Source organism: Aedes aegypti, chromosome 3 (genome assembly GCF_002204515.2).
Source record: "Aedes aegypti strain LVP_AGWG chromosome 3, AaegL5.0 Primary Assembly, whole genome shotgun sequence".
Classification (NCBI taxonomy): domain Eukaryota; kingdom Metazoa; phylum Arthropoda; class Insecta; order Diptera; family Culicidae; genus Aedes; species Aedes aegypti.
Window position 1 is genome coordinate 221,486,928 of NC_035109.1, and position 23,853 is coordinate 221,510,780.

At 36.5% G+C, this 23,853-nt stretch overlaps 1 protein-coding gene across 4 annotated transcripts in view; it reads right to left on the minus strand.

Annotated features, from left to right (window-relative positions):
• The window catches only part of LOC5578194 (calpain-C), a 100,298-nt gene that overhangs the window by 27,767 nt on the left and 48,678 nt on the right, over positions 1-23,853 (minus strand). For 3 of the 4 annotated variants that reach the window (XM_021850192.1, XM_021850193.1, XM_021850194.1), the window contains one exon: positions 19,577-19,615. The exons of the other annotated variant lie outside the window; for it this stretch is intronic. The gene's annotated coding sequence lies outside the window, so the exon portion shown is untranslated. The remainder of the gene's footprint in view (positions 1-19,576; positions 19,616-23,853) is intronic. 4 annotated transcript variants of the gene reach the window in all.

The window sequence follows — 23,853 nt, forward strand, 5'->3', positions numbered from 1 at the left end:
GTCCCAACTGGGACAAAGCCTGCTTCTCAGATTAGTGTTCTTATGAGCACTTCCACAGTTATTATCTGAGAGCTTTCTTTGCCGATTGTCCATTTCTTCATGTGTATATCGTGTGGCAGGTACGATGATACTCTATGCCCTGGGAATCGAGAAAATTTCCTTTTACGAAAAGATCCTCGACCAGTGGGATTCGAACCCACGACCCTCAGCATGGTCATGCTGAATAGCTGCGCGTTTACCGCTACGGCTATCTGGGCGATCTTCTGCGGCGTGAAGGAGAACGACGTGAGGCGGCGAAGAATAAACCACGAGCTCGCCCAACTTTACGGCACAATGTGCTCGCAATTTTGTACATTACACAGTATTACGTGTAACTTGTACTTGCTAGCTGGTCTGACACCAATCAACAGTGCGAAAGGTCAGTTTTTATCGTGAAGTTAAGCTAAACAATTAATAAGCATCACTTTAGAATTCCGGAAGAATACCCCATTAGAGTCTGCTTTGATTTGAAGTGAAATTTATTATACAACCGTGAGTGAACATTTTAGTAACGATTGTTTGGATTTTAAAATTGGTCATCTCATCTCCACTAACGGAAAATTTTGGTCAAAACAGTCTACGAGGTCTCTGGTTATCGAGGCTTTTATAAATTATACAATAAGTCGAAAACGTTGATAAACTTCGCTATCAATCCAATTGTTCGACATTTCTCAAGTCCAGATTTCATAATATTCCATTATCAGTTGCAAATTAGTCGGCATCTTCTCACCGAGCGTGTAATCACAAATTTCTTTTATTTTCCAGCACCCACCATCGCATTGTCGAGTGCCGCTTGTCTTCGACGTTTCTCTCATGTCCAACAAGCGAGACCACGCTGAATTGTTGATTTGTTTGCTGAAGCAGCGTGTTGTATAGTTGTAGCCACATCGAAAGTTTCTTCGTTCGCTTCAAGGTGTTCCCAATGTTCGGAGCTAATTAACAGATAATTTTCAGTCTATATATTGGCGGCTCACTGCCATGGTCACATAAATCAATGGACAGAATACATGGAAATCGATCATTTTAATGAGCCAAACAACCTTTCTTGAAAACACGTGTATTGTTCGTTGTAAAGAAAACGCTTATTTTTGAAATGCTAATCAATTAGCGATCCAGTCGACTTTTTTCCTATCGGTTGAACACCTCTGACTTATTAGGGGCTTATTAGGGGCTCAGATAGCCGTAGCGGTAAACGCGCAGCTATTCAGCATGACCATGCTGAGGGTCGTGGGTTCGAATCCCGCTGGTCGAGGATCTTTTCGTAAGAGGAAATTTTCTCGATTCCCAGGGCATAGAGTATCTTCGTACCTGCCACACGATATACACATGCAAAAATGGTCATTTGGCAAAGAAAGCTCTCAGTTAATAACTGTGGAAGTGCTCATAAGAACACTAATCTGAGGAGCAGGCTTTGTCCCAGTCGGGACGTAACGCCAAAAAGAAGAAGACCTCTGACTTGTTGCTTTCGCTCTAGTTTTTCAGAGCGGTTGACCTGATGAGCATCTGCTTCCCATCATCGCACCTCTTGTCTGCTGAGAAAACCTACGGTCAGATAGCGCCATCTTCAGCCCAGCCTCAACTTATGTGGCCGTGTCCGTGGCCATTGTAAATATTTATCATAATTTTCAGTCCACGGTGACGTCGTATTCTCACCGTTCGTTCACCGCCTTTGTTCGACAGCGGCCACTAATGTTCGTTGGTTGGTAGTGTTACTCAAGACCGTTTGTTACGTAACGAGAGACATTAGAAAATAACAGAACGTGAATTGGTTTAGGGCACGATGCGATCACTGACTGCAATGCATAAATTAGTACCTCTCTGCTTAATAATTGGTGAAAGTGATTAGGTGATTGAGTACACATAATAATGTGTACAGCCCTTCCTTAGCTTTGAAAATTTTGCGCCATTATTTTGTTCTACACGATCCTGATGACAAATTTTGTCATTTTAATTAAATCATCCAATGTCAAAAACTCAAACTCATTGTGTGTTAATTTACTCATCCAGTTTAAAGCAGATGAACATATTGTATGGAATCTTTTCACATACGGTCGGCTCTTCACATCTCAATATACTTATATATAACTCGATGGATTTTCAGTTATAGATTTTTCAAATTAAAAAAAAAAAACAAAACAAAACATTGTTGGTAAAACTGGTGATTTTTCGAGCATTTCAAAAAATTTCAAATAATAGTTTTAAAAATACTATCAACAAAATAATATTGCTTTCTTTCAGAAGTGATCATATATGTATTGTAAATACAGAAATTTGTTCTATCGATTATTGGATTTTTTTGTCGGTATATTCTATAACTCGATAATTCTATAAGTCGATGGTCTCTTGAATTTCGAGTAATGAAGAGTTGACTATATAAGCGTCGCATAACGCAAAAGGTGATTTCGTTATGTACATTCTGGTTGTCTGGGTATGCCAACTGCCAAATGTATGAACCAAGAATGACCCAGCTACTCTCAGGAATTCTAACTAATTCTGACTGTATAGCAAAATCTACTGACGGCAATGAATGAATTCTGCTCACACTGCTGGTTGAAAAGCAAAGCAAAATCGGTGGGAAATCCGGATTCAATTTTCTGCCAAGTTTCTTTTTTGCAAACCACACCATAAATACTCAACCCGTTATGAAACAATTCTCGGTACATGATACCGGCCGGATGCCACCTTCACCTAGTTTCTCTCTTCTGTTTGTAAACAACACTTCTCTTCTTTGAATCAGCTTTTGTTCCAGTAGTGAAATTGATTGACTACGTATACCTGACGTACAATCGATAGCCAGATTATAGACCAATTTTGGGTCTTCAATTTTCGCTTCCTCCTCTCATCTCGAGCATTTCAATTTTTCTTAAAGCCAATCTGCCCTCTTCACGTGGATGCCCCAGAGAGCCGAGCAAAGTAAACGGGAAATCCCAGAGCCCGTTCCAACTGTGCTAGATGAGAATCTAGCCTAGAAAAACATATGCTCGATCGCGCCATGCCTCGGCGATCCATGTGGATCAATGAGCATGATGTTGATGTGCGTGATATGGTTTGATTATTCCCGCAACTATGAGCGATAGAAAAAAAACCAATAGACGCAACGTATCAATACTGCATTAATTGAACATTATAGCTACGTTTTCGACAACGCTCTGCAGGCGAGTGTCTCCCCAGTCAGCCACCCAATCGGTAGATTGATTTCACGGATTAGGTTTAGCTTGAAAAGGCATTTCTAGGGTATAGTATGGTTATATAATATCTCGTTTTGTTCGATACTGATGACTGCTGGCCAACAGTTGGACTCAAATTTTCTGGTCTGATTTTGTATCATCCATCACGGTGAGCCAATGAAACATTATTTAACAACTAATATGCAGGGCATACTGTAAGAAGAGATCCCCCAGTACCGGACATCTAAGCCAATAAATTCATAATTTCAATATTACTGGTTTTAAGGCGAAGTAGGCCGTCATTGAAATTTGTACGAGTCGTTGATGATTGTTGCTAATTCATCTCACGGTTTCGAATCAAAGAAAAGCAGTTGGTTTTGCACTGACACAACTGGAAAAGTATCAGCATAATTCATGCATTTATGCGCGTACAGTGATACATTTTCAAATCAATATAAAGTATCAAGACTGAGTTTTATCACTTTGAAATGCAAGCTGAAAAATAATCATTGTTGCCATAACGAATGACGGGCTAATTATCAGGCTAAGCGATCTTATTACCCATCCCAAATATTATCATTCTTGTAGGGCCCATTCACAAATTCCATAACGCTGAAGAGGGTGGGTGGGTTGTGCTAAAGATGTTACAGCTCAAATAAAGTTAAAGAAATATCCATACAAAATGCGTTACAAAGGTGTGGGTGGGTGCCAAAAATGGCCACAATTAGCGTTATGAAATGTGTAAATGAACCCTTAACATATAAAAACCAATTTGAAATTATAAATACGTTGAAATCGGACATTTAAATTTTTATAATGTATTTTAGCAAACCAAACTAAAAGCTTGATCCCTGTAGCAAATAATAGAGGGACGTCTTGCAGGTTTAAGCGTTTATTACACAATGAGCCAGTCTAATGTCACTCTTTTTCTTAGTACTAAGTCAAGGCCTACTATCGCCTACTACATCTCGGGCATCCTGACACTATCGATCTCACTCTCGTCAGATATGTGATCACTCATCAAGTCACTCATCCATTTCCTCATATTTTGAGGTGAGCACACCGAGTTGAATGGTATATTTGCAATTTGAAACCCATCTATGTCAGTCACAACGTACCTGTCATTTGGCAAAACTTTACGAATTTTATACGGACCTTTATATTTTGGAGCTAATTTATGTTTTTCATCAGTTTTCAGAACTATGAAATCACCTTCTTTATAAATCATGCTCTTATTTCTCTTACGATCAACATTCTTTTTATTATAAAGTTGATTTTTTAGATTTTGTCTACGAGCATTTTCACGAGAATCCAAAGTATTGATTGGTTCAGATGATTCTTGTCTGTTTGCGACCTTATGAAAGGTGGAACGATTATTGCAATACGAACGCTTGATGTATCGTTTTAGCATCACACCACATCAAGGCGTCGATAGGTGCGTGGTGTACGCTCAGGCATATCGATCGCAAGGTTCTTGGTTCGATTCCAGGTTGCCGCGAAAATGTTTTTTGTCTTCTGGTTTCATAAGGTAAATTTTTCAAATTCTGGTTTCATAAGGTAAATTTATGAATTTTTTCTTGCGGTTGTTCGACCTCGCTTCACTGGATATCAGGATTATTGACTTCGCAGCACTAATCTGGAATTCGCCGGTTGGACTTCCGAAGCGAAGTTTTCAGCAAACTAACTGTCGTTGCTCTGCCGACATCACGTCGACGGAAGAAATTTCACCACAACGGAGGATTTGTCAGTTCGAGCGCGCGAAATTTCCACAAGTCTTTGACGTTTACAAAGTGAGTAAAATATGTTTGTGTTTACTAAAAAGTGAGTAAGGTCGTTTTCTTTCATGGTTGAGTAAAAAGTTACTCACTTTGATAAAATGAAGTTACTCACTTTTGACAGCTAACTTGAAACTTTAAAAGTGAGTCGGAGTTACTCTCTTTTGAGTAGATTTGAACGAGCGTGTAGGTAAATTACCAATTGACCTATTAAAAGAATTGTTAAATACAAACTCAACTTTTGGCAATAATTCATTCCAATTTTTAGATGTTTCATGACACAACTTTGCAAACATAGGAGTTAGTGTTTTATTCATCCGCTCAACTTGACCATTTGCTTCAGGAGTTTAAGCTGCTGTTTTTACATGCTCAATTTCATTGATGTTGATAAAATCTTTAAATTTCTGTGATGTAAAACATTTACTTATATCAAGTATGATTCTTTTAGGTGTGGTATAATTATTCATATAACTAGTCAAATGAACAATTGTCTCATCTGAACTTATTGTTTTTGTAGAGTATAACTTGGTAAATTTTGAAAATGCGTCTATTATAACTAAAACATACTTTGCTCTATTCGAAGATGATAACTGGATTGGACTATAATAATCTAGATGAATAGTATTGAATGGTGTATTTCCTTTATCAATAATTTTAACAAAACCTTCTTTCTTCACAGCTGGACTATAGAATATACAAGTTAAACAATTATTTACATATATATTTTAACATTTTTTTTTCATTTCACTAAACCAAAATTGTTTCTTTATCTCATGTATAGTTTTTTCTATTCCAATAGGTCCAACATTATCGTGATTTAACTTAATAACTTTATCGATCATTAATTTGGGAACAACTAATAAACGTTTACTACCATCTTTTTTCAATAGAACTCCATTTAATAATTCAAATTCTGGAAATGAAGATCTCTCTAATAACTCTTTGATTTTTACTATTTTACTATCTTGTTTTTGAGAAATTATTATATTATGTTCTATATCGCTATCATTCAACACATGTATAGTATCATCCACAATATTCTTTTCAATTAGCCCAATCTTTTGAATTTTATCATCATTTGGATGTTTTTTAACTATGGTGTCTAGGCTGCTTAACGCATCTACATGTTGCATTTTTGTACCATCTCTATATTGTAGATCAAAGTTATAATTTTCTAAATATATAGCCCATCTACATATTTTTGGATAAACTTCTGTTTTTTGACAGTGTGTGAGCTAAAGCACTGCAATCTGTCAAAATTTTGAAATGTGTTCCAGACAAATAAATGTGAAAGCTTTTAATTGCATAAACTACTGCGAGGGTCTCAAGCTCAAAACTGTGTAACTTTGATTCAAATTCGTCAGTCTTTTTGCTAAAGTAACTAACAGGATGAAAATTATTGTCATCTTGCTTTTGAAGCAAAATAGCTCTAAAACCAAGAGAACTTGCGTCACAATGTAGCTGTGTTTCAGCATAAGGATCATATGTGGCAAGAATTGGTGACGAAATCAACTTGTTTTTCAATTTATTAAAAGCATCTAACGCTTCATCATTAAATATAATTTTAGCATCCTTTTTAAAAAGACAATACAATGGTCTCGCTATTGTAGCAAAATTTTGCACAAATTTTCAAAAGTAACTTGTTAGTCCTAAGAATCACTGGACATCTTTACTATTCATAGGAACAGGGAAATTAGAAATACTTTCAATGTGACTTTTATTAATTTTTTTCCGAATTTATTGATTGTAAATCCTAAATATTCTATTTCATCAAACAAAAATTTACATTTACTCAGATTAATTTCTAAGAAATTATCGTATAATATTTGAAAAACTTGTGCCAAAGTTTCTACGTGTTCTTCAAAAGTTTTACTAGCTATCAAGATGTCATCCATATATTCTAAAATTTTACCATCATCAATCAAATGTTTAAAAATTTTGTTAATATATCTTTGAAATACTGCAGGTGCATCACATAATCCAAATGGAACGCGAAGATATTCATACTGACCTTTAGGCGTAACAAAAGATGTAGATTCCTTTGCTAATCTGATTTGGTGTAATCCGGATTTTAAATCTATTATTGAATATATAGTTTTTCCTTTCAACGAGTCAATTAAATCATCTATAATAGGCAATGGATAATTATCTCTAACTGTATTTTTGTTTATTTTCTATAATCTACACATAATCTGAAATCATTTTCTTTTTTAGGAATTAATACTTTAGGACTTGCGTAAGGCGAATTACTTTCTTTAATTATACCTTCTTTTAATAGCTCTTGATTTTCTTCATCAACTTTATTTTTCTGAGCAAAAGATAATCTTCTAGGTTTAAAGTGGAAAAATTCTTCTTTCTTTAGAGTAATGATCATTTCATAGTCTGTAACTGGTTTCATTGGTTTTTTGTTAAAGTAATATTTGGTTTTGAAACATTCTAAAAATTTTGCCTTTTGATTATCACATATATTACCAATATTAGATAACAATGTTTTGTACGTATCTGAACTGATATTACATATTTCTCTGTTAATTACCTTTTTAATAGATGGATTTTCAATTTGCCAATACCTTTTTTTGGTTTTCTTCAAAACAAGATCGAAAATTCCTTCAACAAAGTAGTCTACTAACTGCTTCAGGCATCTTCAATGTTTGGGCAAGAATTTTCTTAGCTTGACAATAATCAGCAATCCCCAGCAACACACATGTTATAATTGTGTATTACCAACTAACATATGACCAAAACTAGTCATATATTAGTTGATAATACACAATTATAACATGTGTGTTGCTCGGGATCCTGACCAAATCCTCTTCTCCAAACGCTTTCTAATTTCAAAAGTGTTGATGGGACAAAAAAATTCTTTCAAGCTTCGTATTATTTCAGGGTAACTTTTCAGCATGAAGTCGACTTGAGAATGTAACCAGGCTTGCGCTTTCCCCTTCAGGTTTCGAATCACTACCAGCTTCATAGTAAAAATTTCAACATTCAAAGCTCCAAAATAGCAACGAAATGGTTAACGTTTTCTTCAAGACTTCCAGAAAATAATGGTAGCATCATTGAAATTTCTTCTGGCTTGAACCGACCAAAAACCATTTAAGGATTGTCTCGCTGAGCTTCATTTACTGTACTTCTATTAAGTAACGATACTTCTCCTTGAACTGACATACCTAGATTGAAATTAAGGTCATTACGGACGTAGTCTCCACCCCCATTTCCAATGCGAATCAACATCAAAGTTGGTTGGGCAGCGGTAGCAGCAGCATTCATTGCGTTCGTGACGTCGATACCTGCAGCACATGATCCGCCTTCTTGAAGTGAACTCCTTACATTTCTCGTCTCATCCGACAAAACATCAGCAGGAATGGTTGCACCGGAAATGATTGGATTGGCATTTTGAACTAAGTTATGATTCCGTGTCACTTTATTCTCCAATGTTCCGGACCTCGTAACAAAAATATTCTCCAGTTCGGCCGAAGTTTTCTGGCTTTGAAGTAACATGGTGTATCCCACTTCTGACTTGTAGCAAATAATAGAGGGACGTCTTTCAGGTTTAAGCGTTTATTACATAATGAGCCAGTCTAATGTCACTCTTTTTCATAGTACTAAGTCAAGGCCTACTATCGCATACTACAATCCCAAAAACTGGACACAATCTAGAAGCGTCTTGAATACTTTTAATACGTGCACCATTGAATGTGTCATTTCTTTCAAGAGCCCATGAGTTCTGAAGAGGAATTCCTGGAAGAGTATTAATTTTATATCCTCGGATAATCCCAGGAGAAACTCCTAGGGAAAATGTGGATAAATGCTTGAAGGTATTCATATAATTCTGGAAAGGATGACTGGAGGAACTGGCATAGGAATTCTCGTTGATCTTCCTGGAAAATCCCAAAAAAAAATTCTTTAAGAACTGTAGAATGATTTGTTATGTAGAAAGATCTTTTTTAGTTACAACTGGGGAAATCAAAACTGTCAAGAAAAGCGTGGTAGTACTCATGGATTTCCTGAAGCAAATCACGAAGAATATCCTCTTACCATCCCTTAAAACAACGCTGGATGATTTTTGGAAGACTTGGTGATGCAATCAATAGATACATTTCTAAAGAAGATCCCAAAAGTGTACCTGAAGTGATCTTTGTATAAATCACTAAATGAATTCCTTATGTTTTTCCTCGAGACATCTTAAAAAAAAATTCCTGAAGAACCGGTGAAAAAATCGCGTAATAGTGTCTGAAAGTATCTTTGAAATCTATTGAAGTAAGATTCACTGCAAGCAGAATAAAGAATAAAGTGACTTTAAAGACAATTTTGCCTAAAACAGAGATTTTCAAGACCTACCGTTGAAAATAGAGACTTAACTTCCAAAATGAGATCTACTACCATTCTTAAATGTTTAAAAACCATGTCCCGAAGAAGGCAAATGACTTATATTTTCAACTATAATTAAAATGAAAATCGACTAGTTTAAAAATATAGTCTGTAACATACTTCCAAATCAGTTCCAGGTCCATCTGAATAACAAAATTAAACCGAGAATGAATTTTGAATAGGTTTTAGCAGGCTTGTTAACGTTAATCAACGATTAACGCCATTTCATTGATTCGTTAACGTTAACTGTAATGATCAACAAATAGTTTTTTAGTTAGTCTCGCTCAACTTTTCTAAAGGACCTATCTAACATTGAGAGGCTTTCTTTGTTTACTTTCTCTTTAATCAATAACTGAGTCACATTAACCTCCTATGTTGCGTTTTTTTGTATGAAACGCTAGTCAAGGAAATTGCCTTTCGATCTATAGTGAAAAACTACCCAAAAGCTTTAGTATTCCACTGTTATAATTGAAAGAGAGCGAGAGGAGAGAATCTCTCATTTGTACATAGGTCCTTTAGTAATGTTTAGCGAGAAGTAGTTCGAATCTTGAATCTTTTATTATAGGAAAACGCCCAGCCTTCATGGTATCTGCTAGAGAAGAAGTGTTAGACATAATGCTCTACTCGAACAGAATCAGTCACGAGTTGACGAAATGGCATACATGCCATACATGTATCAAATGATGAATCATTATCGGACCATCGCTACATCTTCTATTTATGAACATATGAATGTAAATTCGCCGCCTTGGCATTTTACATACTCCTCAAACTGGGAATTGGTTGTTACCAAATTTCATGGATTCTCTCCGTCCATTGGAAATCCTAGTGATTTGGATGTTTCAACTTCTGGTGAATTGGGACACAATTGTCCTTGCTCCGTGTGTTCTCACAGTTGCTTGTCACTTTCCTTATAGGGTTTTGTTCTACTTCGTCGTAAGCGCTACTATTCGTCGTATCAAACTTTAAATGTTCCACTACGGCGGATATTCAAACTTACCTGCAACATAGATTCATTATCCAAGTGTAATTTTGTGAAAGCTGTTATGGTTTGTACACTTGTACACCAAAAATGCAATAAAACTACTGTATTTCGGTTCAGTTCACTTTTTCACCGAAATAGCATGGACGAACACAATTTGAGAGAAATGCTTAGCGACACCACTTTCCAACACAAGTTTCTTCCCGCCCACCGTGGGTGACTTACTTCGCCGGGCAATTATTTTCACTATGGAAATCCTTCGTACTTCTTCACTGAAGGATTTCATTCCAATCACACGCCGTAAAACTTCAATAAATCACCAAATTTCACGAAATTTCCTCAACCGCGGCTAATTGAGAATGTAAACAAAGTTTAATCCGTCGTACAGAGAAAAAAAAGCTTGTGCGCATCAATGTGTGCGCGACGCTCGACGTAAAAATACGGTTCCTTTGATTGTGTTGTTTTCGCTGTACTGTGAGAAAATGCCATAATTGTACGGTCAAAAGGAATTGTGTTCATATGTTCGGGCTGAATTTTGATAACGAACAATTAATTTTAAAGGAAATTAGTATATTCCATCATGCTGAAGGAATGGAGGGAGATGCCCGTAGATCTATATATTCTAGTAAAACATTTTATTATAGCGTTGATATGTTGTGTTTTAACCACTCAACACACACAGTAAGCCGTAAGTTGTGAGACGAATCTGGAAACTGATTGCGACGGAGTTGAAAACGATACGACGGATTGAGAATACGGTAAGATGCATTATCTTTGCATTATTTCCAAAACGAGATCAAGATTTATCAAAATGTTATTGTACAATGCTAAAGCCGTTTTGAGAAAGAAATGTTTGGCATCGGTTTGTATCAGCATCATTAACTGCAATACTGGGAAAATTGCAGTTCTCACTGATCAATGCCTAATACGATGGATACTAGCACATCACCCTAGCAAATTTTCTACAGAATTCCCCTCACGAGAAGAGTGGAGTCTGGGTGAAGCTTCAGAGATTTTTGGGCGGCAACTCAGCACAAGCAATGTAGGAGAAATTTTGAGTCATGTCGTCAAAATTACTGAGCCATCTCCAAATGTGGCTAATTATTTCATAAATCTGTCAAAGCAGAATTGCAGTCTATTTGTTACAACCTTGTCTGAACACTGCTGACACAACTATCACATGGCAAATATTCTTTACGCTCATGCGTTTTGCAGTGCCCTTTTTAGGGCACTGTTTGAACCCATTGTGGTATGGAGATACAGTACTGGACAGAATAAAGTACGCAATGGCCGTTTTTCCATACAAAATGGCCAAGTTTGGAGGCTTATATCTCGGTTTCGAGATGTCCGATTGACCTGAAATCATAGTTTTTCATTAACAAACTTTGAAGTTATCGCAAATCTCAAATTTTGATATAAATGACAAAATTTTGAAATAGAAATAATTTTTAAATGAAAAAATTTAGAGCAATATGTCCTTCTGCAAAAATTTGCAATTTGATAAGACACACAAGTTTGCAGAACACTATTTTTCGGTAAAACTGATTGTTTTCAAAATATTTCCAAAAAAAAAAATGCAATTTTTTGCAAATTGAGAGATTTTCAATAATTCAAAAGATTGTGTTTACAATACAGTAATATTTCAAATGTGTAAAATATATGTTATATCTAGGCTGTGGTGAAAATTTCAGATCAATCGGATTACTAGAAACTGAGATTCAGATCTCCAAACTTGACCATTTTGAATGGAAAAACGGCCAATGCATACTTTATTCTGTCCAGTACTGTACATGCTCTCATTTCGCTTATGCAATCTTCCCTCTTCAAGGTACCCCTCTCCTATTTCCTCCCATCTTCCCTGTCCATTTCCTCACCCATCGGGTAGATGATGAAACAGACTCAAATATGGCGATGGCACAAATCTTCCAAATGACGGGGAACGTGCCTCTGGAGCCGACCTTCTGATACCTGAAATATGAGGCAAAAGTGAGTTTTGGCCCAAATAAAAATTATGAAAATGCCAAACATTTCGATTGATTTATATTTATTTAAGTTGTGGAAGCAAAATCATTATCAACCAGTCGAAAGTTAAGTGTTTCCAAAGCTTGATGATGCTGAGGAGTCAATATTCTTCTTCTCACGGTGTCCCGACAGACCGTTATTATGTAAAAAAATTGTCCATCAAATCTGAGCACAGGGCTCGATTCATGAGGTCATTCTGCACCTCTGGGCCAATTTTTAAAAAAATCCCTAGGAGGAATCTCAAGAAATCTTGATTTGAAGTTTTTTACTTAAAAATTCAATATAATCCATATTGAAATTTTGTAATAGCACTGAAAAAACCTAAAAAAACGCTTGAAAAGTTGACCCAACTGTTCTAAACTAGTATACAATTATTACTTTTTTTACAATTTGAAATTTTTACAACTGGCTTAACTTACCAGAGTGGCTTAAGTATAGTTTTACATGGCTTAAACCAGTAAGCTTAATTTAATAGAATGAAATCTAAGAAATAAATGTCAATATACAATTGATGTCACGTTCCATAAACGTGAAATATTCAATGCAGAATATTATTAATTAACAGCTTATTTTACGACTTTCATACTAAGTGACCAGCCCACCAAAGTCTGCTGTATTTATTTTGCTTAATAAAAATTGCTTTTTCTACATATGGTACTACTCTTGATGTTTACGTCCAGTTTTCCACCAAGTATTGCCCTCAGCACTTAACATAAAAAATGTTTTGTTCAACATTCTCAGCCACAACAGGATTATAACTACACGAGATACATGATTGTCATATGGTCGGTGTTCAGAGAGACTGGACCAAGTGTTCTTTAATGGTTTTTAGGAAAACGTGCCCCAAGCATTCGGTATAAGTATAATGAAATTCCTGCATTATTTGCTGTGAGAAGGGAACTTATCAATTTGAAAAAAACATCAAAAGAATTGGAAATATTGTAATTGATAGAGTCCTTGACTCATCTTTGCAAGGCGAAAATGTCATCTAGTCAGATCTGTTTGAACTCCGACCATATGTAGCAAATGTTCGACGATTAACAACTTCAAACAAATTCCCAATAAGTACTTTTTAAGTATCAACTTCACTAGGACTTTCACTCTATATACCTGCAACCCTTCATTTCGTTTTATTTTTTTCGGAATTCATCGTCAATCTGTTCATTGACTTCTAAGTCGTGTTCGACTCAGTAACAAAAAATATAGCTGTTGCAGGTAATATCAAAGACTTAAAAATAAGACTTAAAGCTAATTAAGCTGACAAATGCAATCAGGTGTAAGAATTATAGACGAGGAGCTTTTTTTTTTGTTTTGGAAAATTACATGGACTAAGAACAGATGAGTTTCTGAATTTACTGTTCAATATTGCGTTTTGTCGCATATACTCCTTGATTTTGCAGACCATGACTTTATTGGAATCTTTCGCAGTTCAGTAAAGAAGGGTTTCACTATTTCAAAAATGGACAACTAGGATAAGCGTGTAATGCCATTTACTCTACCCAAACGTATATGGTTGCATGTAGAGAAAGAAGAAGGTTCAGATGTGTTGGCGCTGATGCAGTGCTTGATTGAGATGTGGATGAATTTGTTGAAGAGCCATATAACAATTGTGACGTATGATAATAATGTTTCCCTTGGAGTAAAAACACGTGTTTTGGCTGTGAATATCTCCTTTACGGATTACGTAACCGGCTTAGGCACCCGAAGCTTTCAAAGGGAAACGACATTTCTACACTGTTGCTTGATAAAGGCTTATCTGACTTCATAGATAAATTATTTTATTGACAACTTCGCCAAAACACCTCGCGATCCTTTATTATACAACACTGAAAAGTGTTTCGAAAACCAAATCAGTTTTCAATCATAATTCAAAGAGAGTAACGATGAATGCAAGCATGCCTAAAAGAAACATCACTATTAATTTGTCATGTATAAAACGCTTATTCTTGGCTCCCTTAACACATTTATTTGAGAACAGGACCGAAAACTATTAGGCGAATAAAATAGGCAAACTTCAGTGAGCTGGTCATTTAGTGCGAATGCCGGAAGAAAAAGTTGCATCAATCAGGTGAAGCTCAGCGTCCCCGTGGAAGACATCGGCGTATGATCATTCTGTTATTGACTTGAGCGTACCAGAGTAACCAAATCATTCAATATTTGAAACAACCGGTAATACTAGCTCTAATTGACTATAAAAGTATTCACATGACTCATCTGGTAACTATTATTGGGCAACATTTATTCTCAGATCCTTTTTTTAAATAACAACATTGTTAATTATTGATTTATTTGGTTTACTTTTCAATCGGTTTAATATGGGAAATAACAATCAATGAAATTTAAACCATTAAACTATGAAAAAATAAGTTAAATCGAAACCAAACATTATGTTTTCAAGATCACGAATCTGGAAAACCAAACATCCGTTTAAGAAGAAAACCCAATCGACTGGTCACTAGCTGGTGGTGACCAATCGATTAAATCCTCTGCTCAAACGGGTATTCGGTTCTCCAGATTTGTGCTCTTGAAATTTTGAAGTTTGGCTTCGATTTAACTTGTTTTACTATTCATCTTCACCTTAAGGAGTGGATTAAGTTAAGCCAGTTGTAATTTTTTTTTATTTTAACAACGGTAACAATTGTATACTAGTTAAGAACAATTTGGCCAACTTTCTGAGCGTTTTTGTAGGTTTTTTCAGTGCTATTGCAAATTTTTAATATGGATTATATTGAATTTTTAAGTAAAAAACTTCAAATCAAGATTTCTCGAGATTCCTCCTAGGGATTTTTTAAAAAATTGGCCCAGAGGTGCAGAATGACCACAGGAATCGAGCCCTGTGCTCAGATTTGATGGACAATTTTTTTACATAATAACGGTCTGTCGGGGCACCGTGGCTTCTTATTCTTGGCATTAGCGTCCTCACTGGGACAGAGCCAGCTTCTCAGCTTAGTGTTCTTAGGAGCACTTCCATTTGCCATTTTCGCATTCGTATATCGTGTGGCAGGAACGATGATACTCTATGCCCAGGGAAGTCATGGAGATTTCCTTTACGAAAAGATACTGAACCGACCGGGAAGCTTCAGCGTGGCTTTGCTTTGTAGAAGCGGACTCTAACCACTCGGCTAAGGGAAGCTGAGGAGTCATACATAATGATTTATTTTACGTGCTCTTTGACGAGTTGCACTTCACTGAGGCCTTAAGTGTCCGTAACAATATGGCGTTGTGGGCCTCGTGGCCGAGCGATTAGTGTCGTCAGGCAGTTTAGCGTATCGTGTCATGGGGTGTGGGTTCGATTCCCGCTACAGCCATTGAAGCTTTTTGTCAGGAATGTTTCGCGGCTGTGCCACTGGAGCATGCTTGTCCGTTGTCTAGTGTTAAGTTACAGTCTGTGCAGCTAAATGGCTGAAGACGGTGTCCAGTGTCCGTGTCTTTTTAAATAAAAATATGAATCAAAACGGTATTTAACAAAAAACATCATTATAAAGCTGGAAATTAATCGGATGATACACAAGATTAATATTTTGGTAGCAGTTCGTTTGTACTAACTCTTAAAAAATATAAGCGGCTTTGAAAAATCTGAAAAATTTTGCGTTTATTGTATCGAAGCGTTTTAAATTTTCAGAACTTGGAGATTCAATTAACATCAAACGCACAATTTGAAACTTGTTCACTCTAGATGTGAATACAGGTACTATATTATGGTTGACATTCTATTTGGAAACCTTTTATTTATTATAAATTTATAGTTGTCTGTCTCAAGATAAATCCAATTATGGTGACTATCTGTCAATGTCTCCAAATAAAAGTGCAGCGGTCATTGATCATACAGAACCATCAACTACAAAACATAGTACCGTTTTGATTCATATTACGGACAGCTTCAAATTTCGGACACTCTACTTTGTATGGGAAACATTTCGCATGAAATGTTTCAATTTTTACCGTTCAAAAGTTCTCAGTTTTGAGGCTCTTTTTAGTAAGCTTTTTCCATAAATATCTTCGAAAATTTATAATGCCCAACTACCCTGGATGTCTATTAAGTGGTTTGACGATTTCAATTGATGATTTGACTGTTCCATTAATGATTATCATGAGCTGTCCGGAATTCGATTCAAAGTGTCTGGAATATGAGGCAAAAGTGAGGAAGCGTCCGGAATAAGAATCATGCAAAGGCCACACATTTTGATTTATTTGTAATTATTCTAGTTGCCGAAGCGTATTCTTTACCCACCATTCGAAAGATAAGGGCTTCCTACGCTCGATAACGCTAAGGTATCATACATAATGATTTATTTTGTATGCTCTATGCTGGGTTATCCTTAAATGTCCGTAATATGAATCAAAACGGTAAAGTACTAGTTCAGTTGCTCCTGATATCTATCACTAATTGCAATATCACTTCACTTTATAATTGCTTCAGTTTATATTTTCGTAATTTGTTATGGCTCTAGTTTAGATGACAAAAAAGAGGATCGAGTGCACCTAATTTAGTAAAAAACAAAAATTTCTGGAATATTTTGTATAATCTTACATATTTGAAGAGGCGCTTTTCATTTATACTGCGATTAATATCAAACAAATATTTTTCGGTATTACCCGCTCTAGTGGTAGCATCATTTTTTTTACCACAAATAATGAATTACGATAATCTTTTTTTTAATATTATGGCACCATTTTCCTTCACCAGATCTAAGAAAAATCACTTTTTACATGGATCATTTATGTTTCTCATGATGTATCACATAAATGTTTATGTTTCTGGTACCACTCTGTCTGAATGAGAAGCTTGAAAACTTCGAAAAACATCATTTTGTGGTTTTCAAATTTATTGGTGACAATTCAAGCGATTCGTTTGATTTTGCTTCAGAGAGAGAGCGAAACTTATCTATACCTTAGTTAATTTTACAAATAACCTAAAACAAAATGGTGGTAAAAGAAATTTTATACGGGAAATGTCGGAAGAAACAAATTTTTGTGGTCAAAAATGCCGGCAGAGGGGTTATACAACCCATACCGAATGCTTTAAAAAACTGAGTTTTTATTGTCTGAGCAGAATTTTTGAACAAATCATGGCATCTGTTTACTATTATGTTGAGTTTTGATTTCCTTGCAGAATTACATCTACATCGAAAAGGGGGGGGGGGGCAAAATTATGCCACTCTTTTTTATACAGTCTGCACATCGTGCACATCTCAGCATCAGCGGATTTCTTGGTCTTGTGGTAGATCACTGTCATAAGTATACTGCCGGTCTATGGGCTTTGTGGCCACGTGGCTATGGTCGTTAGGCAGTTAATTGCATCGTGTCATGGGGAGTGAATTCGATTCCCGCTTCATCCATTGTAACTATTCATGAAGAACGTTTCTAGGTTGGACCACTGGAGCATGCTTGTCCGTTCTCTAGTGTGCAGCTAAATGTCTGAAGACGGTGTCCGTATCTTATAAACAAAATTCGCTGGTGCTAATCGTAAACTTAGAGTGATTGAAGCCTAAGTGTGAAGTACTTAACTTATTACTGAAATCATACAGCATTATAAACGTAGTTTTTCAATCATAAAACCGTTCTTTCTCGAAAAACTTGCTAATTTCAAGTATAATTGTCTACATATAGACGTATTATGTTAATTTTGAAAGTTAATTTTTGCAATAAACTGATAAAAAACACGAGTTGTGAAAATTATTTTCATATTCAGATCGTGACCCAAATTCATTAGATAGAATTTTTTTTATTCTAAAACCTGTTTTATTATATGGTGATCAATTTCGCCCCAGTGTGACACTTTCGATTTTTAATATTCAAGCTAATTTTATGAAATAATAAATGTTATGTTACAATAAAAATAAATCAGTACAAATCTTATACACAAACTGATAAAAGTCAAAGAAATGATGATTTTGTCGTATTTGACATTATTTGAATTGTTATGTATAATAATCGGGAGCCCAAATAGCCATAGCGGTAAACACGCAGATATTCGGCAAGACCAATCTGAGGGTTGGGATCGAATTCCACCGGTCGACATCTTTTCACATGCAAAAATGATCTATTGACAAAAAAAACTCTCAGTTAATCACTGTGGATGTGCTCATTGAACACTATGCTGAAAAGCAGGCTCTGCACCAGTCTGGACATAATGCCAGAAAGACGAATAAAAAAATTAGAAAAATTACATAAATTGCCTTGTTTTTTTTAGCTACCATTTATTATAAAGTGAAAATTATAGGAAAACTTCAAGCTCTGAAATATGATTTTGTCACTTATACGTTTTTGCTTTGAACCAGCTCATCTTTTATTTCCATCAATCAACCTGCTCAATTTGACGAAAAAATATGTATATAAAACATACAAATTGTATTGCACTGATACAATACAAACTTACGAGGTACATAACAACATCGATCAAGTCGTACAAAATTGCTTTCGGTACGCTGGTTAGTAGCTAGAGGAATCAATTTTTACAATTATTGAAACAAGCATCAACAACAGGCTAACAGCTGGGAGCCCTCGAAAACAATAGCACTATTTTACTAATCGATGAGGAAGATACTCGAAACCATTATTTCATTTTTTTAGCAACCACACTGCTGAGAGGGAAAAGGGAAAGTATTTATACCAGAGCGGGCGACTTGAGCGGGATGTTGTGAAGACCGTTTAATGAGCTGTATGTAGTAACACTAAGTGAGAAATTTCTCACGAAGCATGTACATAGTAAAAAAAAAACAAACAAATCTTCACCGATGGAGTCTAAGTTCAATGTTGGATTTTTTTGTGAGAGGTCTGGATGTCTGGCAGAAAGTCTAGGGTGCGGAACTACCTGGCAATCAATAGTGGCAACCCTTTCTCTTTATGCGATTCGTTGCATCACACTGTGCATTAACTTATTAAGTCTAAAATACTTGAACTAACGCTAGTCGGCTATATGTGTTTGCATCAGTGGTACGAATATTAGCATGCTAGCAGAAGTGGAGCCTAGCGGTAAAGTTCGCGACTATCAATCAAAGCCATGCTGAAGGCGTCTGGATCAGATTTTTGGTCGATCCAGGATCTATTTTTAATCCTTTATCAGTGTCATTTCAAACATTACATTCATTTCTTATATCTAGGTGTTTTGTATTAGGCAACATAGGATTTTCGCATTATTCATTAAATTTGAAAAAAAACCTATAAACGATTCCTTCAATTGTAAACCGATAAACATATGTCATCTGATGTTAACTTACATATTCTTCGCCAGCAGTCCATCACGTTCGGGTACAATGCTGAAAAGATAATCAAGAAAAGGAAATGAATGTGATTAATGCCATTTCGACCGACACATCTCTCATAATCATCAACATGGAGCTGCTCGAATGGGTTTAAAAACTTTCTCGATACGTCTTATTATTTCACTCTGTCCCGTTTTGGTGGAAACCTGCTCGTAAGGCACTTGAACTTTTATCTCATCGTCGGCGTCATCGATTCGGCACACTTACGACGGCCAAGCCAATCCCCCAAGCCCCCAAGGCTGCAATCGGGGGTAGGATGGGATGATTTCGTCATTCCGCACCGTGCACCCAAAACCAGATAAATAAATCATGTCCATGAGAAGAAACCAACCCCAGCGGTTTTAAGTGCTTGTTGCGTTTTCACTTTCACCTTGCCAAGTCGTGCGGGTAAGGCCTAGGCCTAGTCTGGCCAATCAGGTCGGTTACTATGGGCGGAGAAAGGAAATTTTGGCGGAAATGGATGAGAGAAGCGATTTACAAAACATCCAAATTAAAATATTGTCGAATATTAAGGAAACTAATAAGTAGAAGATAGTTTTAGTGATCATCAAGAATAATTTGGATATTAAGTAAAAGTAACGTAATTTTTTCCTTCAATTATAAAAAAATCCTCGGATTTCAGTTAATTTTTGAAGTTGGTGAATAAGTTGATGAATTTAGAATGCATGTTGACCAGAACATTTTGTTAGAAGATCTAGTCGACTATAGGTGGAAGGAAGTGAACTTTGTAGAGAACTTTAAATTTCTGGCCCATAGTGCCATGTAATGTAGGTATTTCTTCGCATGCCTTGTTCCGTTCCATGATTGTTGCTATTATCTTTTGCCATTGGTATACATCTCGAATCAATCAACTAGCAACATCTCTTTGGTCTTGCCCCGTATGGAGTAAGGCCAATCAAATGATTTGCAGCTGGTGAATAATAATTTGCAAAGTTTCATGGTTATGTGGCTCTTCCGTAGATGCGGACATAAAGGAATCGTTCACGTGTTCCGTATTGCGCTGCATTTTGTGATTTTCAGTCAAGTGATGAAGGAGGGAGGTCAGGGTGATTACGTAACCCCAACCATTTTTATTAATATTGTACTGATGTACAGTATATTGGCCTTAAAGCAACGTGTCACGCCCCAGATTTGTATTTTGGTGTTTTTTTTTCGAGAATGAAAATTTAGTGCAATCAGAATTTTAAGTTTCTAAAAAAGACATGATCAGCTGAAGCACAAGATCCCGGTCGAGCTACCCAAGCACGGAAGTGAGCAGCTTTACTAATCGATCTATCTAGTAGTTCTTAAGATATGGGCATAAATTAGGGTGCAGAGTATACTGGAATTATCTTTCTGAATTTGGCGTACACACTACCATTACGAATTCTTTTTAGACTGAGACAGTTGAAGAGGCCTTCGATGGCGAAAGAAAAGTTGATTTTCGTGAGGTCCGCTCGATAACGAACCAGATTATCACTTTGCGAACGATCTTAGATCAGTGACGTATCAATAACTTACTAACCCCCGAATAGATTTTCAAGATTCTTGCACCAATCGATTGGAAATCTTTCTCCAATAATAGAAATTTTAGATTTTCATGACTAAACTATTGAAACATTGGTAAATATCGAAGCATGTCTTATTTTCCATAGGAAAGCACATTTTTCTTGTGTATTCCTAGCACAGACATCATTGCGCGATATCTTAGCCACTTTCGTCATTCAAAGGGAAACACACATTTCGGTCTTCTTCTTACTTCTTCTTATTATCTCGTGTTCAGTCGAAGCCAACCAAACTCCACTCCACGCGCACGCGCACGACCGCATTTTAATTCAATCGTCTTCAGTAATCTTTTGGTGTGTTTCTGTCTAAGAATGGAATGAAAACCCAGTTCGATCGACGGTGACTACCAACAACCGTCCTTTTCAGGACGACAATTTCATTTAGAAAGAGTTATGAGAATCGTGAAGAGCGACATTACTGGTGAATGAATGTGATTGATTCAGATTTCGGTCTGTCATTTGCATGCAATCATTCATCAGGGTCAAGCAGGGTCGAGCAAGAAAAACTCATCCATTGGTACCGCATAAAAGCAGTCGAGCCGGCGGCCGAGCATCAGTTTTGTTGTTATCCTTGCCGAAGACAGGTCGTCCTAATTAGTTCACACGGCCAGACAAGGGAGGCAAAGGACTCGGAAAAGGATGCGCCAAGCATCAACACAAGGTTTTGCGTGACGACATCCATTGCATCACTTAATGCATGGCTTGGTGTTGCCATCTGGCTCGCCGTGGTGGCGTCAAGCGTACCTTCGCTATCATCTACGAGGAATCCTGCGGCGTGCTGAAGTCATCTGGAATGCCGGCTGCGCTATGAAGTGTCAGGGCCGTACGCTATATAAATTCGGAGGTTAAATTGCCCCCAGCACCGACACCAGAATTCAAAACGGCCACTGAATGAATACACTAAACCTGAATATGGAATGTCGATCGACGATATCCTCACCCAACCGTCTTTTTCAGGACGATAATTTAATTTTAAAAGAGTTTTGAACATATTTCTACCGTGAAGCGCAACATTACTGGCAATACTCACAGCACGAGAACTGTCGGTGAATTAAATAATAGATTTTGGTGAAATATTTGGCGATTTGCCGTCAACATTTTACCAAAAACAGTAAAATTCCGCCAAAATTTATATATTTGTTTGGAGAGCAAGATTTACCGCGCATGCTAGTCACGAAGACATGTACACCAATGCTAAAATCGGTGTGTTTGGCCGACGGGCCAACAGATAGCGATAGTGTGTAAACGTCAAACGCGAACAAAAACGATGCGAGCGCTGCTGGTGGTGGATTGTCTACCTACCATATTTTTGAATCGACCGTTAAAAAGGTGGTCGATGAACAATAATCAGAGTGTGGCGTCTATTTGTCTATGGCCTAAGCTTTTGAATACATGTAAAGTGATTATTTCGTATTAACGCCAAATAATAACACACAATGTCCATAATAGGTCAGAATTGACATGCAACAAATAGTGTGATTAGCAGTAGCAGTAGAAATCTATTATAAGTTCGTGACGGTCTCAAGCAAGGAAATAGAAGAAGCTAACGTTATCTAACGTCAACTTGGCGGTCGTATCTCAGAAACAAACTACTACTTTTTTTCTCGACTCATTCTGGATGGAATTCGTCTGTACTTGAAAAGCAATCTACCTACTTCTAACAGGTCAATTAAAAAGTTGATTGAGAGAAAGTTTGTTATTTTAGATTACAGATGTCCGTGAGAATGTTAGCTACATAAACTTTCAACTTCAAAAATCGAAACCACAGGTTATAAAATTCATAAAATCTGTAGGATTGAACGCTGTTTGTTGCTTGGTTAGAGGCAAGTTATCTTTACAAAATGTGGACGCAATTTCATATTTTTTCATACGAAAAACTTGTTCCTAATCTATTTATAGCATTCAAGGCAGTGTACGATCTAGTGAAAAGAATATACTCTATGCCCTGAGAATTTTTTCTTTACGAAAAGATCATCGACCGTTGGGATTTCAAATCACGACCCTCAGCTTGATCTTGTTGAATATCTACGCGTTTACCGCCAAGCCACGTGTCCACGTGTTATTGAGGGTTTGAGCTCTGTTAATACTGTTAGCACAGACAAACAGACGTCACACTCTCACCGATGTCCATCGACCACCTTTTTAACGGCCGATTCACAGCTTGATTTTGATCAAAAAATGATCGAAATAATTAGTTTTGCTTAAAATTTGAGCTCCCTTGTGCCTATAGTAAACCTAATGTTCCTATAGTAGCACTACCGAGAGAAACTATTTTTTATTATGCGAAATAATTGATGAATTAAGAACTTTTTTTACATCAATGAAAGCTTTAGATCCACACTTTGTAAAAAAATATAAAAGTTTTGAATAAAGACGGTTTTGACGAATATTTTGCCAACGCAGGAACAGAAATTAGAAATAGTGCTACTATAGGCACATGTATTCCTATAGTGGCACACGCGATAATAAATACAAACATTTGAGTTTTCATAGTTTTCATATTTTTCCCACATAATAGCTTTCAGATGATGTAAAAATAATGACGCTAGCGTTATTTTTCGGTTTTATATGAGTTTTTGTTCTTAGCTATGCGGCTATTGGTACATCGACCCTAGCTAAATTTGTTAGCTATAAGTTTGGCGAAGACCGTTTTCAAATCGGACGACTCTTCAGACATCACTGGATATA